The sequence below is a fragment of the Lissotriton vulgaris genome, chromosome 3_1 (assembly GCF_964263255.1).
Source record: "Lissotriton vulgaris chromosome 3_1, aLisVul1.2, whole genome shotgun sequence".
Taxonomy (NCBI): Eukaryota; Metazoa; Chordata; class Amphibia; order Caudata; family Salamandridae; genus Lissotriton; species Lissotriton vulgaris.
The window spans coordinates 869,991,436-870,016,516 of record NC_141689.1 but is presented as its reverse complement, the minus strand read 5'-3'; the positions used below and the strand labels follow the sequence as shown (position 1 = coordinate 870,016,516).

Sequence of the window (25,081 nt, the reverse complement as noted above, 5' to 3'; positions counted from 1 at the left end):
TTTCTTGCTAGCCACTCTTGATAGAGTGTCACGCATAAAGACTCAAATGTCACTCACAGACGCAATGAAAAAATTGAAGTGTCACTCCTATCTATGCTGAAAACTTGGCAGCTATAGCTTACATGCATACCAACAGACTCGATTTAGACGGGAGATCCCGATATTAGTCGTCCTTTTAGAAATATCCTAACACATAATACTCGCCGTTTCCTTGTTTAAATAATAACAGACTTCACAATTATATGACACAAAAATACAAATTCAATATGGCCGCCATGTTTTTTTCGGTTTACTACCCTTCTTCAGTTTCTATAGTTCACACGGGAAACTCTGGAATGGGAACAGAAGTCTAAATTGAAGCCATCTTGGAGTGGAGGAAACCCCTCGACTCCACAGAAGGCAAACGTCACACATTTTTACGTCAGCGGAACGCTTGAGCTGTGCCCGGGAGTCTACTAAAGGTACTGAATAGTGTAGTCGTGTCCTGCCCAGCTTCTTTCAATTGCGTTTTTTTCTGCAGTTTATGCACCAGTGTATTGTACTTATCTACCCGCGTGGGAGCCGCATTGTAACATTTTATAACAATTGCGAATGTTGTTTAGAGGAAAACATTGTTCCAACTCATTTAAAACCTAATTGTCTTACGAGTGCAAACGTGGAACTTTCCTAAAGATCACTTACATTTTATTGAATTGCATTTTATCGAATTGGGCACCATATAGTCGTGCTTCAGCCCTTTTATTTGGGTACAGGGATTGACTGCACGTTATTAATAACACAGGAGGAAAATAGCGCAGTAGACGAGCATTATGGATGAGAAGTATGTCAGGAGTTAGAAAGTAAATGAACACGCAGTATCAAAACTATGAGGTATTTTCTTTATATGCGAGAACCGAGCTGTTGGCTTTGCAAACGTTTGTATGTTAAATATTGTTTAATAAAAGTAAAAGAAAAAAACATTTTAAAGCACTGAAGTAAAAGCAAGCACATATCTTATTGTTTCTCAAAATAGTACTTTAAATTCAATGTTTTTAGTCTTTATGCATATGCAATTACTGCACTTAGAAAAAACTGTCAAATCAATAATAATAGTCTGTCTAATTGATTTTTGAATACTTAATAGTGTCACTCTTGCACAAAATATTTTTAAATGACTTACCTCGCTTAAATGTGACCTCAGGCTTCTCTCCAGCAGTAACAGTTGTCAGTGTTTACTCTGACTATGATCATTTTTTTCTCTATTATTACAGGAGGATTCATATTGATCTAATCTATCTTAAATAACATTTGGAATACATTTTGGATTGATGGGTCTAATTAAAAGATAGGATGATATATTGTCACTAATGTCTTTATTTGCCGTTTATACTTTTTTCTTTTGTTTCTTTTGTCTTTAGCTTGTTCTTCTGTTCTTTTCTAACAATGTTGGTATTTTGTTTCCTTTTTGTTATGACATTTGGCTTGTCAGTTCCCTATTTAGCATTCATTGTGATAAAACTCAAGCTCATATGAAGTGACACCTTAGCTTGTAGTAGTCACAAAATACGCGTTGACCCTTTTTTAGCTCCTGCGTAGTCTCTTTGAGAGACATTTTTCCTGTGAGTGGACTTGGACGAGACCCATCACTTACCATTGGATGGCTTCAAAGCCACTTTCAATTACTTGCTTCCAGCTAGTCAGGCCTGCCATCAGCACTTCCCTCTTCTTGCATGTGACCGCAGCGGCGGCCGCCATAAACAAAGGATGGTGGGGGTCACATGGGAGGCGTTGTGCATGGGGGATAAAATATTTTAAAAAACTACTTGCCTTTTGCCGCCGGCCGCCTCCAGCGTCGCATCTTGTTGCGCCGCATCTCCTCTTTTTCCTGAGTGCCAGCAGACCTTGCGATATACTCCCTGTTTTGTTCTGAGCAGGCATGAAAGACGCACTGCTCAGAACATGGAGTCTGTGGGGTTTCTGCAGCCCGGCTGCTCAACGCAGCTGGGCTGGAAATAAATTAAGTGTGCATGTGTGTTTTGGTCGGCCTGAGACGGCCGGCCAAACACACATGAGCACTTAGGGAGGGGAGTGCAGTGCACTCCCCCCTCTAATGCTTCGGCCTCACCCCTCCCAACACCGCTGGCTAAGAGCTGGCAAATGTAAAATAAAACGATGCAAGAATATCGTTTTATTGTACATTTGCTGGCTTTATGGTAGGTAGTGAGGCGACGCTCCTCTGCCATTGAGGAAGAGTCGCCACTGTGTGACCGTCCCCAGGAGCATGACCCTAGTACTTGTGTCCTTCTACTGCTCGTGCTTTTGGGAGCTTTTTTTTTCTTTTTGTTGAACCACTCTGTAGATTGCATCTTTCGTAGCTGGCTCTGTCATCTGCTCCATCCCATTATCTGTGTTTTGCTTGTTTCCCCCTCCCTCCCTCACATTGCTGTGCCTCCACCCAGCACAATTGATGAGCTGGTAGGCCAGGTGCCTTTGTCCGGTCCTCTGACTTTTGTTTTTGTTGCAGCTTTTCTATAGCATGTACTCGACCTGAAGGTGTTGGAGTGCTTTACACAAGGACACATTAATTTTGTAAAGGCACAGGAGGATTAAATGATTTGCCCAGAGTCACAGGATATTGAGCCGGCGCTGAGACTCAAAGCTGGTTACTCAGCTGCAAAGCTGATCGCTTTGGCCGTTATGTCATATCCGCTACCCTGGTTTGCTTGCAGATATCGGACTGCAGATCTTGCTTCTGTGTTTGAAGTCTCCAAAGTCAGAGCTTCCCACTACAAATGTTGACATTATATATGTTTGCACTGAGAAGCTCTGTCTTCGAGGACTTATAACAGGGAAGCAAGATGACAATTTTCTTTAAAACAGTTAATGTTTACATCTGCTTGAAAGGTTTATGGAGAAATATTACCACAAATGAATGTATGACATGTTCAATTTATTTTTATAATCTTAAGGTTTTTCTATGGAACCAGATGAAAACTATAACAAAAGCAACAGGCAAGCTCTTGCGACACAAAAATCTCAAATACATATTTTAGTGCTTTGATATTGGCCAAACAGGCTCTGCTGCCTGGGAGTAAAAGAAAGAGTAAATTGTTTGATAACTTCCTTTTGTGTAGACAGGGGAAGATTAAGTGATTTGCCCAGAGTCGCAGGATGTTGAGCCGGCGCCATGACTTGAACCAGCTCCAAAGTAGGCAGCGGTGGCTGTAATGTCACATCTTCTCTCCTGGCTTGCTTGCAGATATCAGATGGCAGATAAAGCATGTTTACATTGCTGACGGTATTCATTTTGTCACTGGGAAGCTTGCATTTGAATCCATCCCCTCCTACCCAGTCCCTCTTTCTTCTACTCCCACCCACCACCCTGTCCACTCCACATAATTTCACTCCATGCGACATGATGCTACTACACATTCAACCCCACTCCATGCCACATAATTACACTCCACATAATTCAACATGCCACACAATTAAGTGCCACACAATTCCACAACACACAAATCCACACCACATAATTCCACTACACACAACACATTTCAGCATCTCACAATTCCACACCACAAAATTCAACTCCACACAGTTCCACTCCACATCATTCTACTCCTTGCCACATAATTATAATCCAACAAATTCAACTCCACATATTTTTTCTCCTCTCCTTGCCACATAATACCACTCCATGCAACATAATTCCACTCCAGTCCACATAATTACACTCCACACAACACAATTCAACACCAGATTTATTCCACTCCACATAATTGCACTCCACATAATTGTACTAAACACCACTTAATTAAGCTCCACATATATGCACTCAGCTCCTAAACGCATAATTATACTCCACAAAGTTCACCTCTGCATCATGCCACATAATTACACTGCACATCATTACACCCCACAACATATCACATAATTCCATCAACGCCACTCAAGTCACCGTCACACGATTCCACACCACGCAATTATTTTACTCAACATAATACCATACCACATAATTTAACTCCATATAATTACACTCTACTCCATACCACATAATTGCACTCCACATAAATCCACTCCATGCCACATAGCAACACACCACACAAATACACTCCACATAGTTCCACTCCACAACACATAATTTCCCTCCACAAAATTCAACTATGCTCCATGCCACATATTTCCACTCAACGCCACACAATTTAACTCAACACATCACAATTCCACTCCACAAAATTCCACTCAATGCAACACAAATCTATGCTACGCAATTCAACGCCACACAATTCAACACAACACAATTCCATGACACACACCACATAATTCCACTACACACCATGAAATTCCACCCCACACTGCATAATTCTACCCTACAAAACATAATACATCCCCACAACACATCATTCCAAACCATACCACTCCACATAATTACAGTCCACGCCACATACTTTTATTTCACGTAATTTCACTACGCACCATAGAACATAATTGTACTCCACAAAATTCCACTCCACATAATTCCACTTCAAGCAAGACTTCCACACCACACAATTACACTCAACACAATTTCAGTCCATAGCACTTAATTCCACCACACACGATCCTACCCCACACCACATAAGCCTGCACCTCCCCACAAAATTACACTTCATGCCAAATAATTCCACTCCACAGGAACAAAAAGAAAAATCAGAGGCAATAGTCTCAAAGGCGAGACCTATTGGCTTTACCAATGCTTGTTAGTTCTTTTGTAATCATTGATGCTTTTGTTTAGTTGAAATGTAAAATAATATTATGGACCTTCAGTAACTCAACTAGTCCAGTGTCTCTTGAAATATTTGTACATTAACTCATCAAACGAATAGTAACATTCCGAAGAAGCCATCACAATCACAACTAACAATAAATGCATTGTCTTTTTATATACTTGTTCACTGAGTTGTGAAAACATGGCCCCACAGCTGCCCTGTATGAGTTTCTACCCCTCAGCTTCTAGGACAGAGCAAACCCCACACCGCCCATCCTGAGGTGTTTAGTTCAATATTATGTGCTTTATAAATTGCACTGTGCAATGTCTAAACTGCTCGCTGTTCTACTCTCTAGAAGAATCTTTGCAGCACACATATAACTAGCCAAAAATGGAGAGTGGTTTCTGCAGGCTCAACATACCTTTCTGCAGGAAGCACTTCAGTGACCTACCAGTCCAAATAAGCAGTTACTGTCTCAAATGGCCGCATAGTAAATAAATATGAGGCAAATGGAAGGTATACCTGACACATGACTTGGTCTATCTCAGATCCATATCAAGGCACTATTGAATAACAAAAGAAGGGTATTTTCCTACCCGCCGATGTGTGTAGAAAGCTGATAGGCGTAGTGGCACTGCCAGTCCATTGCTAGTTACGTGAGAGAGAAGTCATGAAAGATGGTGGTTTGAATACATTGTAGTTTAAATTCCCACTCAAGTGTATGTATGCGTTTTGACCTCCACATGTAAGAGTCTGTCAAAACAAGTAACTGAACATGAAAGATGAGATTATACAGGAATAACGCAGAGGACACCACAAGTAATCAACTCATGTTAGGCCTTAGAAACAAATTGGTCAGAATGATACAAGAATGCTGGGGTTCTAGTCCCTGAGGCTCCTTTTGGACTTGCTCACTTTGCCACTGGATTCAAGCAAGCCCGGCTGAAGAAGGCTGTAATGCCAGAAACCGGTCCTGGGAAGCTTGATTCCGGTCCAGGGAAGACATGGCTTGGCAGTTCAGGCTGGACTGTTCCCATGAGGCACAGGGTCAGACAGATTTGCATATGGCCATGTCTGAACTGGGGTGGCGGAGTGAGCTAAAGAACGGTAATGGATTAAACCCAGATCAGTTGACTGGGGGTGAGTGTTTGTATTGTCAACGCTCCGTCCATCATCCCCTTTGGTTTTCCTTTTGGACTGACTGTGCTTCCCTCGATGGGGTCCCGTGTGTGCTGGGGACACATTTGTTGAGTGGCTGGAAGAGTCAGACACGTGCCCTGTGCGGCACACCTGGAGGGGTACACAACTGCGAGGGGCTTTCCTGAATCCTGGGTTTGCAGGCATTGCCCTTGGAAGTGGCTACCCCGACACTCTTGGGCACTGGAGATCAATGCCTGAGCCGCATATGTTTGGTGCTGGAGTGGCAGCAGGTGCTGATGCCCATGCTCTTAGAACATTGATAGCTCAGTGAGTTTTCCCCTTGGGTGCCTGGAGTGGGGGACCCAGGGGTTTAAAGGCGGCTGCACAATATGGGCACTTTTGACTGGTGGCAGGGGTGGCTCGAATCTGCCTGGGGCATGTGACATTCCTTGGGCTCCTCCTGTCCTCGCGGTGGCTGGTCTTCTTATGATGCCCTGGGCCTTCACTGTACAGAATTTCACCAACCCTTTTTTCCCTCCCTCAACGTGTCTGTCCCTGGGAGGTTTACTTGTGCCACTTGGTCCACTGGAGATGGCGATACAAACAAACTTTTCCTACTACAATCATGCGCACCCAAACCTGCTTCTTGGGAGCCTTCGCACCCTCTAGAGTGCTCTCCAGTGCAGTAGGGGGAGCCTTCTTTGGCTGCACCATTGGAGGCGAATCAGGGCTCAAGGTTGCCTTGGAGGGACAAATTGTGAGGGTAATAAATCGTAGTGAACCTCCTGCGGGCAGATCTTTGCAAGGTAGTTAACAAGGTGTAGATGGTGGGATTCAATATTTCTACCTTGCAGTCCGGGGTACGACAGCTCAAGCAGCAGGTGTCTCAGCTTCAGGTTGTGTATACCACTCTAGGGGATCAAGTCGAAGTTGCGGAGGGCAGGTCCCTGTGGAACAATGTGTGCCTGCTGGGATTTCCTGAGCGTGCTGAGGGGCAGTTGGCAGAGTGCTTCCTGGAGCACTGTGTGAGGCCCTTTCTTTCTTCCAAAGAGTTGTCTGACTTCTTTGTCATCAAAAGGGTTCATAGGGCCTTGATGCCTGCTCCTCCTCCTGGGGCTCCGCCTCGTGCCTTAATTTCCAGGGTTTTGAACTACAGAGACAGGAACGCCATCCTGAAGGCAGCTATGGGGCGCCTGTTCCGAGCTTTGACCGTTGTTCTATTGCATTATACCCTGGTTATGCACAGAGTTAAGGAGAGGCACCAGTCATGCCTAGAGGTGAAGAGGAAGCTCCGTGCCCTGGGCCTCCGATATATGCTTATTTACCCCACTTATCTCCATGTCATCTTAGCAGTTATATCTCAATTTTTTGAATGACCTGAGGATGTTTGGTCCTGGTTAGACATGCCAGATGCCCGTCCAATGCGCACCCTGAATGAGGTAGATCTGTTTTATACTCTTAGTGGGCAGTGTGGCCGCAGGCGCCACCGTTCCGGAGGTGGTCCCAGATTAGTATGAAGGGGCACTGGTCACATTGTGGTACAGGATGACAGCACTATAGATACTCTTAACCCCGAAACCTATTTGTTGCCTGAGACGCTGCAGACTGAAACTGTGCCAGATGAGGGACCGCCCTGGACTCCCTTCTAGCTCAGTCGAGTTAGCCTAGATGAAATACCTCCGTGAGGCAATATTGTTTTACTGGCACCCGTAGATTTAGTCTTTTACCTGACTTTCTGAACTGCATATTGGGGGCGGGGTGATGTGAAATGAACTGTGGCTGGCACTGTAGTAGTTTCCAAAAGTAGTATTTATTGCAGGGAACAGAGAGCCGACCCAGCTGGCACAGCCAAGGCACACAGACAGCAACTGCCACTGAAGGAACACTCAGAGCAGGATGCTTCCCAACACTCAAGGTCCCATCACGGAATACTCCTGAGGCTCTGCCAGAAACACATCACCACACCTCCCCCCTTCACAACTGAGTAACTCAACAAGACAAGATAAACCAGGAAAGGATACAGAAAGGAAAAAGAAGCAAAAGAACAAACAGTAAATGTGTACAAGGTTTTTTTATGAACTTAGTAAATAAACACGGACTAAACATAATCTTGTAAACATCGTGGTCTGGCATGAACTCTGGTGCTCCTCCTTACCCAAAACTTTGTTGTTAACCTTAACAGTTTCAGGTGGAATACACGGATCTTTGGCGACACGAGAAGTCTTCACCAGTTTCCATTTGATAATTTGACAGCATTTTTACGAATATCTACAATTTGCTGTGAATCGAACAATGTAGAAAGTCCTTTTCTTTCAGAAACATGGTTCTTGATTCTATCCCAGTCTCCAATACGGAGTCTATGGGGTACTTTGCTGATGGGAATCTTACAATTTTAGAACATGCCTCAGTACATTTTTTGTTGGCAGACTCCCACATTCACCTCATGTCACAATTTTGATGGGACCATTTCACCATCCAGAAAAATTAAAATTGTGATGAAGCTTTTCTCCCTCTCATAAGTTTGAATGGGCTGAAATTAGTAGTGACATGAGGCGAAGTGTGGTATGACCAAATTAAATCTTTAACAGCTTGAAAAACAAGATTTTGATCTGAAGGCTGTTTGCACACACTCCACCACCACTCTATTGAATCTCTCTGCCTTGCCATTACTGTGAAAAAGGGAAAACAGAGGCTCATTGGAAGAGAGGGCCTCCATAAGCGCACTGAGAGCCGCCTACAGCAGGGAAGTAGGTGAGCACAAGAGGAAAGAAATGGAACAGAAATGGCTTACAGTATTTGCTTTGCTAAAGGAAAAGAACAACGCCAAATTATGGAGGTATATAAACAACCTAAGCTCTCAGCCCAGAGGCAAGGCGAACAACATTGCAAGCAATGAATGGGAAGTGTATGTAAGGGGCTTATATACCAAAGGAACACCAACTTCAGAGCAAGCCCCTCTTGAGAACACCTGGGAAATAAGTACCGACATAGACACTCTCCCCGAGCACACGGATGAACGACGTCTGAGGGCAAAGGCTTCACAGAAACTGAAATAACAAGGGAGATAAAGAATATGAGGAATGATGGGGGGCCAGGCCCAAATGGTATTCCAGCCCTGGCATTCAAAACAGCTCAACCATTCTTCACCTCAATCCTCACCCCTCTATACAATTTTGCATACTCAACAGCAGCAATCCCGCAAACATGGAAAGGTTCAATTATTTTTCCTATTCACAAGAAAGGTGACCACTCCAACCCTGCCAACTACAGGTTAGTGACCTTGCTGGACGTTGAAGCCAAAGCGTATGCCAAATTACTATTGAGAGAATAAGAGAACTGGGCTAATAACAACAAAATACTACCATTCTATCAGACCGGCTTCAGGGCTAACAGTGCAACCACAGATAACATCATGGCCCTGGCCTATCTTTCAAAACGAGCTGTGAAAGACAGGCATCTGCCACTGTTTTGCTGTTTTATCGACTACAGCACTGTTTTGGTAGAGTGGATGAAGGCAAACTCTGGGGAAAACTGTCATGCTGGGGAGTTCCATCAAAGCTACTGAAAGCCATTATATCCCTTTATGAGGGGACCTGGGTACAAGTCAAGATAAGCCCCACAGCGTTATCTGCAAGAGTGGAAACCAACAACGGACTGAAGCAGGGCTGCGTCCTGGCCCCCCTATTATTCAATCTCTATACAGCCGATATTGGGGGAGCTTTGAAAGAGGCAAGTCTAGTTCCACCTAAACTGGGTAAGGCAAGACTGGCAATTTTTCAGTACGCAGACAACACTGTAGTGATGGATCACACAAGGGTGGGCCTCCAAAGAGCATTAAAAGAGCTGGGGAAGTACAATAAGGAAAATCACTTGATAGTTAACCAGAGCAAAACAAAGATAATGGTATTCGGCAGATATCCTCACAAAAAACATGCACGCTGGTCCTTGGGAGATCTCCAAATTGACACCACGATGGCCTATATTTAGTCTTGGGGTTTGGCTACATGAGAGGGCAACATCTGCAACTCATACAAAACATCTAATTGCCAAAACCAAGAGTGTAATCCTATCAATGAGACGCCTAAGCCAACGCTTGACCAGCCCCACAGCGGAGCCCATGCTGAAGGTCCTCAAGGCAAAACTAATCCCGGCCATCAACTATGGTCATTTGGCATTCCCAGGAGATTTAGATAAACTCATATCAGCAGCGCAGGTCAAAGCCCATAAAATCGTGCTGCAAACACCCAGGTATGCAAGGAACATCAGGCTATGGCTGAAATTAGGATTCAGCAGACCCGAAATGGCCCTCCAGGGGGACCTAATTAAGTATTATATCAGAGTCATGAAAGCACCCTATGACTCTCTTAAACATCACTTGGTAACAATCTTCAGAGAAGAGGACTCCCCCTGGTACATCAAGCTGGGCACAGCAATAGAGACCCTCAACATTGAACCACAAAGCCTGCACCTAACAGACATCCAGCACAAGACCTGGTCAAACATCATGAGACGGCAGGTCTGCTCCATATCGTACGAACTGGATCTAATCGCACTTCGCCATAACACCCTCACCAAGGCATTGAATGAATCTTACATTATGGGGAAAGCTCAACCATACCTAAGTGAAGCACTAGGGGCCCAGGCCTGCAGGAAAATCATTTTTATGAGACTAGTGGCCCTAAGAACTGCGGACTTCAATCCAGAATGGGCACGTGCAGATGGTGCTACCTTTTGCCGCCTATGCAACTACCAAAAGGAATCCTGGCTCCACTTACTATGTTGCTGCCCCAAACTAACCAGTGAACGACAAAGGATGCTCTGCCCCATCTTAAGAGACCTTGGCATCAGAACATGCAGGAAGGCATCAGATTGGTGCTTCTCGGAAACAATAACCCACTTCCTCGCAAGAGCGGCAAAATTTACCCACCAATTAGACTGGCCTTAGACGCAAGCGCTTTACCATAAGCACGTAAAACACAGAGACTGATAACAGGCAAACAAGGTGCTTCAGTAATAATTTATGGGCAATGAAGAGCCAACCCGATTGAACCATTGCCGAAACACAATTAAGTTCCCGGAGTTCACGGCAAAAGGGACTTTGCAACACAGGATGTGACTGTCAGAAACAGGGCTCTAAAGACTCGCAGTTCGGCGGGGGAGGGGGGCCGCAGGGGTGGGCGAGAAAGGGGGGATGGGCTTAAATTTTAGCTTCTTTTTTTTTTACTGTAATTATTTTAAATAATTGAACAGTCAACAATAAAACCTAAACCATTACTGTGTGGATGGTAAAGCGGAGTTCTAGTGTGCTTAATGCCACAGGAACGTAGAAAAGAATTCATTTCCTCTGAAACAAACTGCTCACCGTTGTCAGTAAGGATTTCCTCAGGATAAACTTCCCTGAGAAAAATTGTATTAAGACAGTTGATAACACTCTTAGAGTTAGGTGTATTAATGGGCTCAACCTCAACCCATCTGGACAGATGATCTGTGAGAACTAGAAAATATTTTGAGTTGGAAGGAAGAACATGGAAGGGTCCCAAAAATCCATAGCCAACCTTTGCCAAGCCCTTTCAGGAGGGGGAACTGAAGATTCAGTTACATCTTCAAGGACTAGAACTTTATCACTGGCATTGCAGCGTGAATATTGTCTTGCTAAGTCATGTAATGTAATGTAATGTAAGGGACATTTCTAACGCGCAACTTTCACTCCAAGGAGTATCTTGGCGCTCACACAACTCAGATGGAGGAGTTGGAAGAGAAAGGGAAGTCCTTCATTCTACACCACAATTACACCAGCGTCCTACATGTGGCGTCGGGCAGAGAGAAAATCCAGGTTTTTAATGCCTTCCTAAAAGGGGCTTCTTGAGAAAAAGAGCGTAAAAGAAGGGGAAGCTTATTCCAAGCCTTGGTCCCCAATACAAAAAGGGACTTGCACCTTTAGTCGCCAGCTTAAAACGAGGAAGAGTGAGCAGGTTCTGGTTGGCAGACCTCAAGCAGCGCATAGGGTGGTATCTTTTAAACCCACTGTGTATATAACTTGGGCCTCGTTGGTGAAATGCCCTAAAGGTAATTAAAAGAAGTTTAAACAAAATTCTTTTACCTATTGGAAGCCAATGAAGTGTGTTAAGCGCTGCTGAGGCTGACGATTTACGAGGCCAACGCAGTACAAGGCGGGCTGCCGCATTTTGGACCATTTGTAATCTGTGGAGAACAGTTTTATTAGCTCCAACGTATAGTCCATTACAATAGTCCAGCCTAGAACTTATTAAGGCAACTGCGACAGTTTTCCTCGCTGATAATGGAAGTAGATCGAAAAACTTCCTCAGTGCTCTTATGATCTGAAAGCACATGCCTGCTACTGCCACAGCCTGGGGCTTAAAAGATAGCTGATTGTCAAATTTAATGCCCAAATTGCGGGCAGAAGTGACTGTATTGGGGGGAGCTTCTGCTTCCGCCGGCCAGCACAGATTTGGGAAGAAGAGATTATGATTCCCTATTGGTAAGATTTCAGTTTTTCCGGCGTTACATTTTAAATGGTTAGTAGTCATCCATTTAAAAGTAGCTGCAAGACATTCCTTTAGGTCTTCTTCGGCACCAGGCCGTTCCCTATCCAACACCAGTATGAGTTGAGTGTTGTCAGCGTATGAAATGGAACTGATCTGGAATGACGCGATCAGTTTCATAAGGGGTACCATATAAAGGTTAAAAAGGACAGGGCCCTGGGGAACCCCCAAGCTGACGTCTTTAGCCTCAGATTGGTATGGACCTAACACTGTAACTTGGCGTCGATTGGTAAGGAAATTCCTACACCATGCCAAGACCTGTCCTCCTACCCCTGCGGCAGCCAACCGGTCCACTAAGATGTTATGTGAGACCGTATCGAAGGCTGCCGACAGGTCAAGTAGGATAAGGACAGCCTTCTTTCCTTGATCCATTGCTGCCCGTAAGGACTCTGCGGTGAAAAGCAGTGCTGACTCGGTAGAATGTTCTGACCGGAATCCTGACTGATTGGGATGGAGAATGTTGTTATTTTCCAAAAAGTTGGTCAGTTGGCTATTGACAAATTTTTCAGTTAGTTTGAGTATAACAGGTAACAATCTGAGTATCCATTCTGGCCCACAAGAAATCTGTTCTAACTTTCCTCTTGGTGATAGTGGCACCAAGATGACCTGAGTGTGCAGCTAAGACAATTTCTTCTCGATAACATATGGGAGGAACCAGTTTGTTGCCTCTAACCTCTTTTCCACCCTCCACTGAAAGCTCATCACTGACCTTCTAGAACATCTGTAGTTCAGGAGTAAGACATTTTTCTTTGGCCCAGCCTTTCTTGATTAAAGAAACAACTTCTTTGAGTATAATATCTTTATCAACCTCTGTTACCCAGTCATCTTCTTCAAAAGATAAACAGTCTTGACTGATATGAGCCACAAAACACTCCTCTATTTCAGTCTCCCATTCTAGCTTCTCAGTATCAGGGATAGGAAGTCTAGATAAACAGTGTTCTTTCTACCGGGAATATACTCTACGCTGAATGTATATTCTAAAAGTTTGGCAGACAAACTTGCTAAACGAGCACTGGTACATTTGGCATTTTTTCTAGATAAGATGTCGACCAAAGGGCGATGGACAGTCTTAGGGATAAATGATCTGCCCCATAAGTATAGCTTGAATTTCTCGACACTCCAGACGCAGGCTAAGAGCTCTTTTTCAATGACAGAATATTTTCGCTCGACTGGACAAAGCGTCCTGGAAGAGAAACTGTGTGCTCTCTTCCTTCAGAATTCTGCGACAAGACAGCACCTAGTCTGTACTCACAGGCATCAACTGTGACAACAGTTTGCCTTCCCTCAATAAAAGCTTGTAGGGCAGGCGCTTTGACAATGTGGTCCTTAATAGACTGAAAACCTTTCTCACACTCCTCAGACCATGAGTAAGTAGTTCCTTTCTTCAGCAGAACTCTGAAACACTCTGTGGTTTTAGCGAAGTCCTTCATGAATTTCGCATAAAACTCACAAAGGCCGAGGAAAGACATAAGCTGGTCTTTATTTTGAGGAGCGGGCGCCTCTACAATACTCTTGATTAGACCTGGTCTGGGTTTAATGCCTTCTTCGGAGATATTGTGACCTAGATATTCAATCTCTTTTACTTTAAAGGTGCACTTGCTTCTCTGTAAAGTAACTCCTCTGCTCTCTAGAATACTAAAAACTTGATCAATAGCAGGGTCATGTTCAGCTTCAGTCTTGGTAAAGATGAGTATATCATCCTGAAAAACTACCACGTGAGGGTTGTGATGAAACATTTCTGTCATGAGTCTCAGAAACATGGCAGCCGCCGAGGTCAGACCAAAAGGAAGCCGGCAAAACTGAAAAACACCACCTGGGGTGACAATAGCAGTGAGATGTCGGGACTGAGGGTGTAGCTCGACCTGGTGGTAGGCAGCCTTAAGATCCAGTTTGGTAAACCGTGAAGAGGACCCTACTTTGGCGATAAGATCTTCAATACGTGGGAGAGGAAAACCATCAACCCGGATGGCTTCATTAAGACTCCTCAAGCCCACACACATCCTTAAGTCCCCAGACCTCTTCTTGGCCAAAGCAATGGGCAAAGGCCAGAGAGTGGACTCGACCTTCTCAGTAATACCTTGGTCACATAAAGTTTGTAAGTGTTTGGAAAGATCACTTCTTATGCTTAACAGGACATTACATTATCTGTGTTTGACAGGGCTTGCATTTTCTTTAACTCTAATGAAAGGTTGGACATTTTTTATCTTGCCAAGACAGTCCTAAAATATTTTGCTAAATTTGTGTTCCCAAACATTGGTCATATGAGTACTAGACGGTGAATTGATGTCCTTCATGGGATTGATAGGGATCTGACAACTTGCCTCTTTGTCAAGGAAGACAGGATTAGCTATACCAGGTTTGATGGTCAAGCCAAACTCGGCCTGATAGAGAAGACCAAGAACATTGATTCCTCTTTTGGCCACATATACTTTACCTTTGATAACTACTCCTAGAACACAAATGCTAGCCCAGAAATAACCTAACAATTCAATTCTGCTGCCCTCAACGGCTACAGTAAGTACATCAGGTGGTAACAAGCTCTTTTTAGCCCAAAATCTGAAATACTTATCTTGGGAAACAATAGTGATGCGTGCCCATCTATCAACAAGAAGTTGAATGTGATTTTTTTCAATAAGAACATCAACTTCAGGGTCAGGGACATGCATCATATTCTGCTTATCAGTACAATGTTTGACCACTACCACATATTCCTGACTTGTGACATCGTCATCATATAATTCATCAAATTCATTAAGGACACACCTCACACTTTTTCTTCTACCACTCATACACATTTTTGCAAATTGACCACACTGCTGGTTAATAGCTGGACAGTTTTTGAAGGAAGAAACATGTAGGGATGAACCGCACCTATAGCAAAAGGTTCTAGAATTGGTTTGTCTATTTGGCATAAAGTTTCTTCCACCTCTAGGCATGTTTGGTCTTCTGATAGTCACGAGTAGCATTGTCGCGTATGTGAGTGGGGAGCTTGTTGGTAGGACCTGGATGCTTGGAGGAGACAGCACCTGAAATGGTAGAGTTAGATAGGGCAGATTCAAGCTGTTTAGCATCCTCCATTGAACTTTCGATACGTTTAGCAATATCAACTGCTTTATCTAGAGTAGGATCTTTGCAGGTAAGTATTCTCTTTTGTATCTTTTTACAGTAGCAACGTGCAACAAGTTGATCTCTCACCAGTTGAGAGGTAAAATGATCAAACTCACATTTTGAAGCTAAAACTTTTAAAGCTGTAATAAAAGTGTCTATGCTTTCATCAGGTTTCTGAATTCTTGTAAAAACCGTGTATCTATGCACAACGATGTTCTTTGTTTTGGTAAAGTACTTATCCAATTGTGATACAGCTTGTTCAAACTCGTCGGGGTCTTCACCTTCAGGTGGATCATACAGGGGAAGACGGTCAAATAACATTTTGCCCTTCGACCCCCTAGGTGGTAATACATGAGATTCTTTTTCCTCTCCGGTCTGAATCTTTGACCATCAATAGCCCCTAAGTACGCTTTAAAAGATCTAAACCACAACTTCCACTCTAGTGGTGGATGTCCTGGTTCTTGTAAAAAAGGCGCTAGTGCAGTAACACTCTGCATGTTAATAGAGTACCTGTGGAATAAAAAAGGGTTAAGAAGAAGAAAAAAAATGAGAACAGAGAAAGAAGAAGAAAAGAGAGAGAAAGAGAAAAACAAATAATCTGAAAATTCCCTACTTCTGCAAAAGAGCGGAGAATGAGAAGATAATGCCTTGTTGTGCACAGAAGATAAAGCAATATTTTTCAAATGTAGGAGTGAATACAGTTGATTAAAAAAATTGTGTGTGTGTATCACAGAAGTAACACACTGCAAAAATTCCACATGAAAGGTAAATCCTTAACTTGGTCACTAGATGGCAGCATTGGATTGCGTTGCAGATTCTATCCTACCAATGGGAAAAAGGTAGGAAGTAGGAGGTGGGATATGGACGGGATATAGATGAGAGGTGCCTTCTGGGATTGAAAGATGTCCTTGCTTTGAGAATTGAGGAATGCTGAAAAGAAGTGGACACACAATGGTAAGTGCTATGTGTGTTAGTGCGAAGAACAGAGTGACAAAATGTGCGAGCGACAGAGCTTAGATAAGATTTGGCTTCGTAGCTTGGCAACAGAATGTTTATTAAATGAGCTGGAAGGCAGTTCGATCTCGAGCAACGCTCTGGAAGCAGGCAACTTTGAAATCGTGAAGAGGAGATCAGCAAGTATTACGCTCAGTGTAAGGACTTCTTTGCAAAAAGAAATGGGTCTTCACTTCAGCTCTGTGAAGAGGCGCCGTTGCCTAGCAACCAGAACAACACTGGTGCACGCACAGGTCTCGAGGCAGATGATCGCGTGTGCAATTCCTTGAAAGCGCTGTAGCTAAGCAACCAGGACAACACTGGTGCACGCACACAGCTTGCGGTTGTAGAATTACAGCGGAGACAGCGCAAGCAAGATACTTTGCCGATAGGCCCAAATAAAGTCACAAGGAATGCTCAAAATGTCTCGGGGATTCCTCCAAAGTTAAAACACAGCAAAAGCTTCGTGGTGTTCTCTGGGTCTTAGGGCAGGTGACTAGCAGGCGCGAATTGACCGCAATATTCCTTCATATCCTGAACCGTTTGTTTCAGCACCATTGATTTGACCGTTTGCAGTTTACTGTTGACACGTTTACTATTCTGCCTGCCATTTTTCACTGCTGGGAAATTGTTCGGCACCTGATCCTTCCATCCTATATTATAAAATGAAAACCTTTTATATCCTGTTTTTCTAATTGTGCTGTTCAGTGACTAAGAGTACGTTAGCATGGTGATTCTGCTCCCCGAGGTGCTGCATGTGATTTAAAATTTGTTCTCTGCCAATCTAACTGCTTAGCGGCCAGCCCCGGGGGTTGTAGGCCCATGCTTGTATTTGGTTGAAATGTCAATAAAGGTTTTAAAAAAAAAAAAAAAAAAACACAGCAAAAGCAGTAAAAAAAAAGCGGACGAGCAGAGGCTTTATAAAAGCGAAACTGAGACAGAGCAAAACAGCAGTAGTTGGCAATACAAAGCAGAACAGGCACCTGAAAAATGAACAAAAGGGGCATGGCTCTTTGTACGAAGTAGCGCGATGGCGCAGTAGTGGCTTAGGCGGGGAGATAATTACATTTTTTGTACTCACAGCTGCTCTCCTGTGATACAGGCAGGAATACCTGTGACACAGTTCACGAAGGTCATCAGCAAGGAAAGATGGCCGTGGATTGAAAATCCCATCTTCTGTCGCCAGTGAAATGAAGTGTGGCTGACGCTGTAGTTGTTTCCAAAATAAGTATTTATTGCAGGGTACAGAGAGCCGTCTCAGCTGGCACAGCCATGGCACACAGACAGCAACTGCCTCTGAAGGAATACTTAGAGCAGGACTCTAGGACCCAACACTCTAGGTGACATCACGTAATGCTCATGAGGCTCTGCCAGCAACACATCACCACATGATGTCCATGGCTCGGCTGGCTAGTGGGGGGGTCAATAGGGAACTCCTTGACAGCTATGTGGGTGGGAGGCAGCTAGCTTGCTCTGTGGGGTCCCTGCTGCTGGGCAGTGAGTATCCTGTTACTGAGTGTGGGTGCTTTCATAAGGCAGCTGCGGTCTCAATGTTTTTTGGACATGTGTGGGTCACTGATTATGGGGGTGTGCTGTGTTTGTGCGGATTCACCCTTAGCGGGGAAGTTGTGGGACATCGGGGTTGTTCTTTTGGAGAGGGGTGTTTTGCAGTGGTGTACATCCTAAGACATTGAGGTTTGTTGGCTTTTAAGAAATGGTGTATGGCTTATACATGTCCCTGGTGGGAGGTGTTTCTCAGTTTAGGGGGTTATTTTGTTCTCTCTTCTTCCCTTTCTAAGGTTGTAGTTGCCATCATGTTGCCAGGGGAGGCTGACTGGTATGCGCTTAACTTTTTATGATGGATAAACCTGGAATTTCCAAACTCCTCACCTGGAATGTGTAGGGGTTGGTCTCATAGCAAAAACGGTATAGGGTCCTTTCCCTTCTTAAACAGCGTAAAGTGGATATCACCTGTTTGCATGTCACCTGTCCAATGGAAAAGCCGCGAAAATAGCCAGAAAATGGAGGGGCAGCCCTACACTGCTACTTATTCATCTTACTGATCAGGGAAGACTTGATGGGGTAGATGTTGCCATTGTTAACACGTGTGGCCGCAATGTTGAAGAGGAGACATTCTATCTGAAAGTATGTGACCTGATCTCCCCGGCTTTGTACTCCCGGGTTAAATGGGTGAGAGATTCAATTGTATAATGAATGGTACCCTTTGATAGGCACCCTCCCAAACTGAAGATGACCGCAGCAAACGGGTAGATCACTGATCAGTTTAGGCCTGTGTGACAGTTGGAGTGCCTTACACTCGACAACACAGGAGTCTACATATTATTCTCAGGCACATAACACTCATAGACTGGATTGTACCCTTGTGACTGCATCACCGTGCGATCTCCCACTTATCCTGTTACTTATCGGATCTCACCCCAATTTACTGCGAGATTGAACGGGGAGTTGCTCGCCGGCCAGTTAACCTGGAGGCTGTCTCCAGAGTTTCTTTGGGATCCTGAGGGCCAGGAGATCTTGAACCATTCTTTAATGGATTTATGTGAAATTATCTGATCTATGACACGCTTGAGATCGACTGAATGGGAGGCTATGAAGGCAGTGACTTTGGGGCGTTGTTTAGGCCTTTCATGCTACGTCAAGCATTCACTACAGGATAAACTCCTTCAGGGAGAAGACTAGCTGGTGTGAGTTCAACAGGGGATGTCAGCAAGGGGGGCGAGGCAACTGGAGGAGTTACAGGCTCAAAGGAAGGTCGCCGACGTACGGGCTAAGCTAGAGGAGTATTCTCTGAAATCCTGCCAACAATTGCTCCACAGGGAGAGAGATAGCTCTGTTCGGCTGTTAGCATGGATACTTCAGCGAGAGGCTCCGCGCTCTCCTATCCTTCATCTTTGGTCCCCTCAGGGCCGGAATGTTTATGCTCGCAGTGACATTTTGGAGATGTTTAGGTCCAACTTGGAACAAGTATATCAGAAGCTGTTCCCCTCCTGACCCAAAACATGTTGATGACTTCTTGGCTCCCCGACACTTCCTCGCTTGGGCAAGGCGTAGTTGAAAGACTTAGAAGCCGGCCTCACCCTGGATTTGTGTGGCTCTGGGGCAGTTGCTTTGTGGTAAAGCACCGGGTAGTGATGGCCTCCCAGATAAGTTCTATCAGGCTTTCACCCCTGTCCTTCCTGGGCACTTGCTGGAGATCTACCCAGATGCGGGCAGCTTGCGGTGCTTCCCGTTCCTCGTGAGAGGGTTGCAGATCTGTAATGCTGTAGCCTGGATCGGATCCTTCGGCTTACTGACCACTCAGCATGATAAATACGGACACAAGTGTCTTATGCAAAGCCCTTGCTCTCCGCTTGTGCCTCGTGATCACGCGGCTCAGAAATGATGACCAATGGGGGTTTATACCCAGGCATCGTACCACTATGAATGTACGGCAACTCATGCACATAGTGGAAGACCAGGAAGAGGAGTTAGCAGTGGTCTCCATTGATATTGCTTAAGTGTTTGACACAGTTAACTGGCATTATCGCCTGAGGGTGTTGGAGGCCATGGGATTCGGGGTACAGTTTCATGTTTGGGGCACCTGTTATATACCAATCCTACTGCTGCGGTATGAGTGAGTCAGGCTGGAGGTTAGGCGGATGTGAAACATTGGGGGACCGCTTCCCCAAAGAAGAATTTATCACATTTGAGGCTACACAGACACTTTTCGAGTGGGCCTGGTACAGTTCCTCCATTATGCCAGTAGTTCAACCATTGTGCAGGAATTACAGCTATTATTCCTGATGGCTTAAACCTCTTCGCATACCTTTCAGGGCCTGTTGGAATTGGGAGGGAATCGTCATCTTTTCTCCGTTTTACACAAAGCCATGACTACAGGTTGATGGTCTACTCCTTTTCTGGCATAGGAGGCTTGGAGTGATAATCTCAAGGTACAGCTTGATGATTTTCGATGGACGAAATTGTTTTAATTGGGGAAGATGGTATCTAGTGATGCTAGGTTCAAATGTATCCACTTGAACTTTTTACACCACACATATGCTACACCTGTCATGCTTCATAAATGGTTCTCAGTGGACCTCTTGACTGCCCCAGGTGTTCCGCGCCAGTGGCTACGTTTCTACATCTAGCATGGGATTGCCCGGAGGTGAACAAACTCTGTTGGCAAGTGATGACACGAGTGAGCGGGGTGGTGCGTATTCTCGTGGTCATGTAACCTGTGGTGTGGCTACTGGGCTATGTTTCCTGACTAAAGGACCAAAAGATGGCTTTTAAATTACTCCACCTACTGCTACTTTTGGGTAAGAGGCGGGTAGCGATCACTTGGATGGGTCAGAGGGGGCCGAGTGTAGCGCTGTGGGTGGCGGATGTGGCTGAATGTGTGTTTGCTGAGGAGACTCACTTGAGACACTGTAGGTGCGACGATAAAACTGAGGAGGATCTGGAGGTGTTGGCAGGTCTTCTCGCCAAGTTCATGGATCGCAGTAGCTCTCGTTCGGCCTCCTCTTGTGAATAGGAGGAGCTGTGCGCGATGGAGACGAGTGACTCAGCTCACATTAAACTTCTAAGCTTCCTGTTGACAATTTCCAGACCTGTGTATTGTTACCACCATTCAAAGATATGAAAATGTAATAAGGGTGTCTACATAATGTATTATCGATTTGCATTGTATGTACATGCTTTCTTCACCCGCTACATTGTTATGATGACTTTTTTTTCTTGTTTTCTTTTTCCCTTCTATCCGTTTTCTTACTGTCACTGTGTTTACGTGCTCTGTCATAAATGCTAAAACAAAGTTCTTAAAAAAAATAAATCAGCGGACATAAAGAAATGAGCTAAATGACCTCTCACAAAAAGAAGTCTAAGAAACTCAGAGATTGATTCTCTAGCCAGAATGTCGGAAAGGAATCTTACTCTGCTCTAGGAATACACACTAATATAGATGCACATATTCTATGTTGCAACATTATTTTCTTTCTTCTTCTTCATCCTCCAATAGAATTTCAGCAAACTCCTGGAAATAGGCAACTCTCCATTTTGTAGAGGAAAACAATAGGTTTTCAGACATTGAACCTTGAAAAACTACATTGTTGATGTCCAGACAGTTCTTCCCAAGAATCATTCTACCGGGCATCTCCCCGTCTCTTTGTGAGAAGTCACTATCAGTTGTCTAATACATAATAAACGTATAGTCACTAGCTAACAGAAGGCTCCTGGAAAATACAACATTTATAATGAAAGAAAAAACTATTCAATGTGGAAAAACAGTGTTAATCAGTGTGCGTCGGTTAACATGGCATGTACCATTCAGCTACCTTAAATCAGCACTTTCAATCATTTGCAGGCCTATAACATTTAAGTATGATTACCTACTTCAAATTTAGCATTAAAAATGTCTTATTTAAATGTACGCTTTTCCACAGTATTAATAAAACCATTTGAGGCAACAATAGCCAAGCGGTGGAGGAAGCACACAGAGTATTTATCAATCTGTAGTATGACCAGACCTTTTTTGCTTTGTCAGGGGAGGGCACCCTCTACTGAGCTCTCTCATGCAAAGTTTTACTTTAATGTTGACCCCAGACCTTGTGCATGTTGAGTGCCTGTATGTGTGGTGGATACGTAGCACATGTTTGGCAGTAGGACTCTGTGTGAGGTGAGAATCGGAGCACTGGGACCGGTGGAATCCATCTTGGATGGCCCTTGGTTAGTATGAAAGTTTATTCACTGCATTCCCTTGTTATAAGGTGGCCCTCTGGTCTCCCAGAGTGGTTCCGCTGTGAACTATGCCAAGACTTTTACTTATCGAGCATCATTGTGTTATCTGGAATCCTGCTGTGTAGTGGTGAAAGCTGCAAGAACTGACTGATGCCTCTAGGATGACAGCTATCATTTAGTAAACTGCACCTGGCCTATCCATACTACACGCGGGGTCCTATAGATATTAGAGAACTCCTAGTGCTGGGAGAGGGCACTGGAAGGGATGTAATGCCTCGATGAAAATTGTAAATAAAATTACAACTCTGTTACTGAGAACCTCTGGTACTGAAAAGTATTTATTATGGTTGTTATTCTGTCTGTTGGTTGACTGTTGAGTTCTAAGCTATTGTTCCCACACTATCTTCCTGAGAAACCTTTGACTGTTTGCCCTCGCCACTCTGAGAGACAAGTGCTGGAAGTTTGCACACTCGTAATAGGATGGGCTTCTGGACACCAATGAAAAACGAACAACCTCAAATACTATATTTGAGGCCCAGTAGCTCTTATCTGCCATGTGACCCCGCCCCCCCCCCCCCCCCCCGCTCTCAAGCAGGGTCTGACAGACATACAATTGGTAGAAAGGGTATTGATGATGTACTGGGAGGCAGGTGCACAAGGGGTTTTAGCTAAATCTATGCCTGAGAGCTTAGTGTCATGCTCTTGAAACCAAATAAACTTCTGTATTATAGCTGATATAGACCATGGTCTGTGCTTAATTTGGGTAACAGAATGCTGCGTAAGATGTTGGCTTTGAGACTAACTACTAAAGTAATGACTGCTGTTGAATCATGAAGAGGTATGCAGATTTCTGTGGTGCCAAATAACTGCACCACATATTATGAGACTGGCCGACATAATGAGTAGTAAAGGTGAATCGTAGTGAAGGGCTGGCTTTGGTGTCTAGGGACTGGAAAAGCTTTTGACACCGCGTTATGGATAAATTTGTTTGAAGTGCTGAAAATTATGAATTTTTCATTGCGGTTTAGAGCAAAGATATCACTGTTTTATACCAGATCTCTGGCAAGGGTCAGGACGAATCGCATGGTTTCGTCAAAATGGGAATTTGAAAGAAGCATTACATAGGGTATCCCCTTTCTCTATGGTTGCTTGCTCTAGCAGCAGATCTATGAGTCTGTAAACTAAGTCGGACTCTGTGGTGTGGCGGTCAGTTCACACACGCTTGTGTTATCCTTGTATTCCAGTGATATGCTGGTATATTTCAAGGACTGAGCAGAATCAGTTTATGGCAAGAACACCCTTTATCACTGGTGGATAGAATTGTGGTGTTGTATGCGCTTACTCTCAACTCATGCTTTCAAAGGGTAGTACGGCTTAGTGACTGCTCTGGTGAGGGATGGTGAACAATGCACCGTTAAAGCAGACACACTAAAATATTGTTATGAGGAAATATTACAATTACCAAATCTGGAGGGTTATTGTTTGTCTGCTCAGCTGCAAGATGTTACAGGATCGAGTGATCACAAAACGGGTTTAGGTGCTATATTCCTGAGAGGCCAACACGTTGATGTTGAGTTGATACGTATATTATAATGCAGCAGCAGTTCGGGAAACACCCTAGCAGACGTTGTAAATGTAGCCGCAACAAAGTCTTCCTGCGGAAACTGAGAGTTGGTGCTCTCTATCCCCCAGATTCATCAAGAACACATTTTGCGATTCCTTAATAGCGAAAAATACCGATTCGCTATTAAGGAATAGCAAAATGCTATTCATCAAGAAATCACTTAAAAAATAGCGATTTCTAATAATTCCTTAATTGCGACTCGCAAATTGCGAGTCGCAATTAAGGAATATCTCCCCATTCATTCCTATGGGCCTAGAGGCCCATAGGAATGAATGGGAAGGCCATCTCAATTTGCTAATCGCAATTAGCGATTCGCAAATTGAGATTGCGATTTCAAGGGTGCAGGGGTGTCCAAAGGACACCCTGTTGCAACCCTGAAATTGATGTGTGCACATATGTTGCGCACACACATGCCCTTAGGGCATGTGTGTGCGCAACATGAAACTTTGAAAAATGCACTTTAGTGCATTTTTCAAAGTTTTTGCTATGTACCACGTAGTTAGACTTCGCGGTAAATAGCGGCCCCAGATTGCGAATTCGCAATTTAAAAATGGTTCATGAATTGCATTTAAGGAATCTCAAATTGAGATTCCTTAAATGCAATTAATCGCAATTTAGCGATTTCTAGAATTGTGATTTTTGCATTTGGGATGATGAATCCCAAATGCAAAAATAGCGCTCGCAAAGGGCCAGATTCTCAGAATCTGGCCCTTTGCGAGCCGATTTTAGTTTGATGAATCTGGCTGTTAGTCCCAAACTTTCTGCACCAGGTGCTTGCTCAGTTCCAAACAATACCAATGGACATTGTCATGTCGCGATAGGAGGGGGTTTTATATGAATAGTGGAGGCTTTTTTGAGAAAGAAGCGATGATAACATTTGAAGCAGCACAACTGCATGTTGCACCAGGAGATAAACAGTTTTTACAAACTTATAGAATTCACAGGGCAGCTCACAGGGTAGTAATTCTCACTCGTTCTGCAAATCTTGAAGACACTCTGCATTAGCAGCGGTCGATCGGTGCGTGGGTATAATGCTATTAGAAAAGGTATGATAAAGGCAGCACCAAAGGTGAAATAAGTGGAAAGGTAGTTGCGATCTGTCATTCACTGCTGTGGCGTGGGGTAAAATATTAGACTTAATATATAGCCGCAAGTAACACTGGGTTCAGACTGACCTTTTTAATATACTA

At 44.1% G+C, this 25,081-nt stretch overlaps 1 protein-coding gene across 1 annotated transcript in view; it reads left to right on the top strand.

Annotated features, from left to right (window-relative positions):
- The first annotated feature begins 375 nt into the window (after window positions 1-375).
- AOPEP (aminopeptidase O (putative)) overlaps window positions 376-25,081 on the top strand; it is a 1,575,581-nt gene continuing 1,550,875 nt past the window's right edge. The window contains exon 1 of the mRNA XM_086961188.1: window positions 376-461. The gene's annotated coding sequence lies outside the window, so the exon portion shown is untranslated. The remainder of the gene's footprint in view (window positions 462-25,081) is intronic.